We start from the raw sequence: 6,800 nt of genomic DNA, 5'->3' as shown, positions 1-6,800 counted from the left end.
TTTGGGGGAGGGGAGGTGAGGGTGAGGGAATCGAAGTGAGAAAAATATATATATATATATTGTTTCTTAATTCTAATATCAAAACTTAAGATGGTGAGAAAAATTCGATATTAAATTGTGGTGCTGTTCCCTCTGTGTGGTACATATTCTGTTACCTTCATGGAAAAGCTGCCAGTCATTTTTCTACTTTTGCTGGAATTGAAATAAACAAAGTCTCACCAAAGGCAGCAATGTACACCTACAGATGCGCTACGTAATAAAAGAAATAAAAAAAACCTATGCAAAAAAACAAAAAGAAAAACAGATGAAAAGAATATTCACATTGCTTTTAAAAGAGACAATAAGTGAAGCCATGTAATGTTTTCCTAGTTAAAAAAAAAAAAAAGTAAAGAACAAAGGTTTCACTCAGCGGTATGCTCTCGTTAACAAAATATACTCGCGCACAAATAAACACAAGAGGATGTTATGGTTCCCTCCGTGTTTTGTGATGTACGCATTCAGGCAATCTTCTCTTAGTGAATACTTGAACATGAAACATTTTAGCAATTGAACTCCTCGCGTTGAAGTCAATGACCCTCGCACTCAAGCCCCAGCTGTTGAAATGCAATGCTGGCAAACTTTCGTGTTGCCTCGGATTGGATTTCGCTGCTTTTAGAGAGTGCCCTGGAAATGCAAGTGCCCGGAAATGATTTAGCGTGAGGATTCTTCGTCTTTAAGAGCCTGGCGTGTAGTGCAGATTTGGGGTGTGGAAAGAAGCCAACACTATGGATATGTTGAATGTCAAGATCCCTCAAGGTTACTGATCTCGTTGCTTGTGTTATTAAAAATTATTTGTATATGTAGGACGGTGAGTTTTGGAGTGTGGAAATGAGTGAACAGTAGGGAAAGGTTGAATGATATTCCGTAAGGGAGATACCAGTTGTTTGAAACAATAGCATTGTTATGTATTTGTATGGCCTGGAGTTGCTGTTTCTCCTCTTTATTATAATAATTTTCACCGTCTTTTTTTACGCGAATTATGACACAACAAAAAAAAAAAAAAAAGAATAAACAGAAATGGAGGGAACAATATATATAAAATTAAATCTTTATACACTGGAAGAAATAGTTAAGTATAAAACTCGTAAAAAAAAAAAAAAACGTAAACGGAAGCGAGAGAAAACAACAAACAAGTTCGAAACAACTAAAGCAACAAGAAAGTGAGATCGTAATAAAATAAATTTACAAGAATTAATACCGGAAAGAAGCAGAGTCAAACAAATACACATAAAATAAAAATCGAGAAAGGTAGTTTCATCTCCCTTCTTCGTAATCCTCTTTTCATTCCTTCCTCGCCTACTTCTTTAATTCAAGGCTCTCTCTCTCTCTCTCTCTCTCTCTCTCTCTCTCTCTCTCTCTCTCTCTCTCTCTCTCTCTCTCTCACGTGCCACCCTTCTTTCACCCTCCATTTCAATTCCTTGCATATATCACACGAAGCACAATCAACAGTTCTATAAGTAAACTAACGCAACATAAACAACAAGAACAAAAGTTTTAATCTTCAGATGGAAAGAAAGTTTACGTCGACTTACTTCACTTTCCTTTTATTTCCACCACAAAGGAAGACTTGGGAAAACGTTACGGAAAACATGAAGACCATATATCTTGTTCCTTTTATAATTTTCTTAAAACGTACCTATGCCGTAAGCTCTCTCTCTCTCTCTCTCTCTCTCTCTCTCTCTCTCTCTCTCTCTCTCTCTCTCTCTCTCTCTCTCGTCTATCCTCATCCATCTCACTACTTTCCATCCTGCTTGTATTTCTTATCTTTCTTTATCTTTATTTTTATCTTTTTTCTATCCTTCTCTTTATTTCCACATACTCTACCTCTCCCTATCCTCCTTCTCCTATTTACTTATCCATTTATCCTTCTCTATTTTTCACTCTCTTCTATCTTTCCTTCTGTCTGTCTCTTGTTTTTTTTTCCCTTACTTCTCCTTTTCCATATTTATCTCCCTAATTTTCTCTCTCAGTAACTCTAGACTGGTTTTGCGCAGGGAAACGCGGGAATAGGTCAATAACCTCGTAAACTCCCGTACACACGAGGAAGCGAGCGACAATAAAGTGGAAAATCAACTTGATCGGGTCGTGTTTTATTACTTTGTTTCCGCGTAATTTTCACACTACCAGAGGACGAAGTGTAATAGTTTTCTCTCTCTCTCTCTCTCTCTCTCTCTCTCTCTCTCTCTCTCTCTCTCTCTCTCTCTCTCTCTCTCTCTCTCTCTCTCTCTCTCGATTCACCGGGAGCTTTTTTTTTTTTGCCACGCGAGGTACGAATGAGGTTCGATGATTGTAAGACACACATACAGACACATGAAGATAAGCAGTTGCGTCTCTCTCTCTCTCTCTCTCTCTCTCTCTCTCTCTCTCTCTCTCTCTCTCTCTCTCTCTCTCTCTCTCTCTCTCTCTCTCTCTCCTTAAAAAAATAAAACAATATTTCATTAGACACACACACACACACACACACACACACACACACACACACACACACACACACACACACACACACACACACACACACACACACACACAAAAACAAGAAAAAAAAATACATGACCCCAAAAATACATGATATTAAAGAAATAAGGAACAATTTTTTTTATTTAATTTATTTTTTCAAACAGACACCCCACAGACTCATCTTGCTCCCAGAATACACAGAATGAAATCGGTTGATAAAAATCACATAAGACCTTCCCCACTCATCCTCTGCACGCTTAGACACGAAAGGCTACTGATCTACATAATCCCGTGAGGAGCGACACGTCCTGCCAGCGAGGCAGGATGTCACACCTCCACTTCTCGCCCTTTTTAACGCAAACTAAAATATTTAAGAACTTTGATTTCCCAGAACATCCGTCTTAATTTCAAACTTTCCCGCGTAAAAACAAACTCAGAAAGGCTGTCACGTGAAGGAGTGACGAATATGAAGTTCGTAATTATTTTTCTTTTTTCTGAGAACTAAATGAGAATATTTGAATGTGATGGGAAAATTAAATAAAAAAAATATTGACTTATTCAAATTAAAGGAAAAAAAATCAGCGGTTAGTAGATTAAGAGAATATAGCAATGGAGATTAAAGAAATAACCATTTGACTGATAATAACAATTAAACACTTACTAGTATCAGTTAATTTGAGGGATACTGCACAATATGAGTAAACAAAACATTTAAGTACATACACTACAATATTTGAACTACTGCACTCATAATACTCTCAAGTCACAAGTGTCTTTCAAACGCTAAATTTACATCATAAGAGAAAACGCCTTGGTAGTGGAAGGGTATAAGCTAAAATACTTTTAAAGTGTAGATCAAATGAAAATATTTTTGTAGACAGAAGAATTAAGACTAAAAATGTATATTAATGGAAACGTTTCTACCTGGAAAGTTAATAAATTCTGAAAAACTATCGCAGAAAATTTTAAACTAAAAACTGTTTGAAGACTGAGGGAAATATTAAGTTGAATGAAGAATACAGCACTTGGAATGAAATAATATACTACAAATGGAAATAAAAACTTTCATTTGACATTAAAGGAAAATTAAACATCTGAGAATTAAAGAACAAATTTTCCCTGAAAAAGCTTCTGTATGATGAGAAAAAAAAGAAAACTTCCTCTCTTGAAAGCAGTTCCTCTGATCACAAATAAAGAAACAGCATTTCAATCTTCTCTCGCTGTACTCCTTCACCTTTAACTCCCAGCCCGAGACGCATCTAACATTCACCACCGACTCACTCATTCATTGACTGATTCATCCATTAATTGTCCATTTTCATTAATTTCTTACAATGCGCTGCAATATCAATGGTCATATTCACTACATGCTCACCGCTAACAAGTCTCGCGGGCTGACAAAGACAACTTTTCTATTGGACCACATCAATTACCAAAATATACATCAATCATAGACAACAATGAGCAAGATGAAAATACTCTTGTCCTTACCTGGAAACGTCGAATACATATACAGAGAGGGCTGAAAGGAACACACACACACGAAAAAAAAATAATAATAATAATGCACACCCATTACTAAAACTATATTCGCGGACGGCAGAAAGGATCGTAATAAGAAAGTTTCATATTCTAAACTCAACTGTTAAAATTATATTCAAGAACGGTAAAAGGAGTAACATATATAGTCTTTCTTGAGAACACTATCTGGAATATGCTATGAATCACAGAATAAAACGGAAAAATAAAAGAAATTCTACTTGTTACTCAAAATGTTTCCAAAACTATATTCATACGGCAAAGAGTAACAGTAAAATAAAAGCTGCATACTCTGAATTTAAAGCAGCATGAAAAATAAATTTACAGAGGACAGACTGACAAAGAAATAAAAAAAAAAAAAGATTCATACTCAGCACTATCACAATATCAACTCCAGCAAAGACCCGAGAATAATAAAATAAATCATTCTATATTCTGACATGAAAACTGCAAAAATATACACACAAAAGCTAATTGTAACTCATTTTTTAAAACTAAATAGCACCAAAAATAAACTAGCACACGTCAAAAGATAATAGTCTCATCCTTTTTGAATAGAAAAACAAAACGAATTTAAAACAAAGATAACAAAACTATGTGTACTGCAATCTTGAATGTGCCAGAAGTAGAATCGCAAACAACAACAAAAATTAAGAGATCTAGATCCTGTAACCCTTTCTCTACAATTTCACACATCGTCCACACACATATTCACCTGAAACCAGTCAGGAACCCCTTTTTTTCTGCAGGCGCACGTTTAAACATAACACTGGATAGAGTTGAAAATATATTCTTTTTAGACCCCTTTTTCCTACAAGATGCATGTAAATATTGCGTACAAGGCATAAAGTCCACTAAATCATTGTATATCTCAGGGAAAGATGGAAAGTGTTAACTACAATAAAGTTATAATGTAAGAGTATAATAACGAAAGCAAAAATCTCCAAAGCTCTAATCTGGAAGCACTGCCAAAAAATATGTATCAGCTCGCAGCATATTCTAAACTCTAACGTGAAGAGGCAATTCGTAATAACGAGACGAGATGTTACATCCGCCTTCGCATATTCTTTACGACTACACTACGATGGCGCGATATAATGAGCAACAGTAACGATAAAAATGGCAAACGACCAATTCGGGATGAACCACGCGACGATGAGGCGTCTGGCTACCCATCACGAGGCAACGTAACGAGCTACTTGAATAAACCGCAAGAGTAAGAGCTGTACTCACATTTATACTCAAGGTACGCTTTGCTCTCTTCACGCGGCGTACTTAAGGTTCATATTTGTCCCCTCTGGTAATCGAAACAAAGCATCTTTTAAAATCTCCAGGGTACTCACCGCCCAAGGCACTCCTCTCGTCCTGTCCCGCGTCTAACCTGCAAAGAGGGAAGGTAAAGATAAGTAAGGTGAGGTTTACGGTCACGGCAGGAAAAATGAGCTCCACTGATGGGGTTGTAAAAGTAAAAGCGGCAGTATTTGGTCTCCTAATCTTATGAGCCACTGATAAAACGTTGAAAAATATAAAGAGGAAAGAGATGGAGTAATTAACTGAGCTTTTAGGATATTTTTAACACCACGTTCATACACGCGCGCGCCCACACGTACAGTACATGCAGAGAGAGAGAGAGAGAGAGAGAGAGAGAGAGAGAGAGAGAGAGAGAGAGAGAGAGAGAGAGAGAGAGAGAGAGAGAGAGAGAGAGAGAGAGAGAGAGAGAGAGAGAGAGAGAGAGAGAGAGAGAGAGAGAGAGAGAGAGAGAGAGAGAGAGAGAGAGAGAGAGAGAGAGAGAGAGAGAGAGAGAGAGAGAGAGAGAGAGAGAGAGAGAGAGAGAGAGAGAGAGAGAGAGAGAGAGAGAGAGAGCAAGCATTTCAAACCACAAATAAAGAACACAAATAAGAAATAATTAAGACAACAGCAACACAAACAAAAAAAATATATATATATAGCATTCTGAAAAAAAAAAAAAGATAAATTACAACAACAAATATGTGGTATTTTTAGACAAGAACACAAACACAAGTTTCCACGCCGGTATGGAACACCCGTCTATTTAGTGGTCAGTTGGTTCCCACCCCTGTTGAAAAATAATACACTAAGAACAATAACTCTTTTGTGTGTCATTCAAATAGGAATTAACCTCTAGTAATTATGCGAGCCACCACTACATAATAATTATAGACCGACCTTTGATGAGCGAGGCAGCAAAATGTTTACCCTTTCGACATGCAATGAACAACCACTGATTTACCATAAAGTTTGTCCCAATGCACCTATCAATTATGAAATATAGACTTTATACGTATCCGGATGAGAGAGAGAGAGAGAGAGAGAGAGAGAGAGAGAGAGAGAGAGAGAGAGAGAGAGAGAGAGAGAGAGAGAGAGAGAGAGAGAGAGAGAGAGAGAGAGAGAGAGAGAGAGAGAGAGAGAGAGAGAGAGAGAGAGAGAGAGAGATGCCAAGTAAAAATATTCTCCCTACTACAACCACAAAAGGCAACTGATATCTGTTCTATTAAATGGAAAAATATATCATACAAGCATTCCAGAGAGAGAGAGAGAGAGAGAGAGAGAGAGAGAGAGAGAGAGAGAGAGAGAGAGAGAGAGAGAGAGAGAGAGAGAGAGAGAGAGAGAGAGAGAGAGAGAGAGAGAGAGAGAGAGAATATTCTTCGTTACAAAACCTAAAGATGAACAACATCTATTCTGCTAAACGAGACAAGACAAACAACCTTACATAAACGAGCACGTGGGAAAAAGGAAGAGGAAGA

General features: G+C 37.2%; 1 long non-coding RNA gene across 2 annotated transcripts in view; it reads right to left on the bottom strand.

Annotated features, from left to right (window-relative positions):
* Positions 1-2,572: 2,572 nt before the first annotated feature.
* Positions 2,573-6,800, bottom strand: part of LOC135112454 (uncharacterized) — a 144,839-nt gene continuing 140,611 nt past the window's right edge. For both annotated transcript variants that reach the window (XR_010274395.1, XR_010274396.1), the window contains exon 5: positions 2,573-5,416. This is a non-coding gene — a long non-coding RNA (uncharacterized LOC135112454). The remainder of the gene's footprint in view (positions 5,417-6,800) is intronic.

Source organism: Scylla paramamosain, chromosome 23 (genome assembly GCF_035594125.1).
Source record: "Scylla paramamosain isolate STU-SP2022 chromosome 23, ASM3559412v1, whole genome shotgun sequence".
Classification (NCBI taxonomy): domain Eukaryota; kingdom Metazoa; phylum Arthropoda; class Malacostraca; order Decapoda; family Portunidae; genus Scylla; species Scylla paramamosain.
This window is presented reverse-complemented; position numbering and strand designations above follow the sequence as displayed.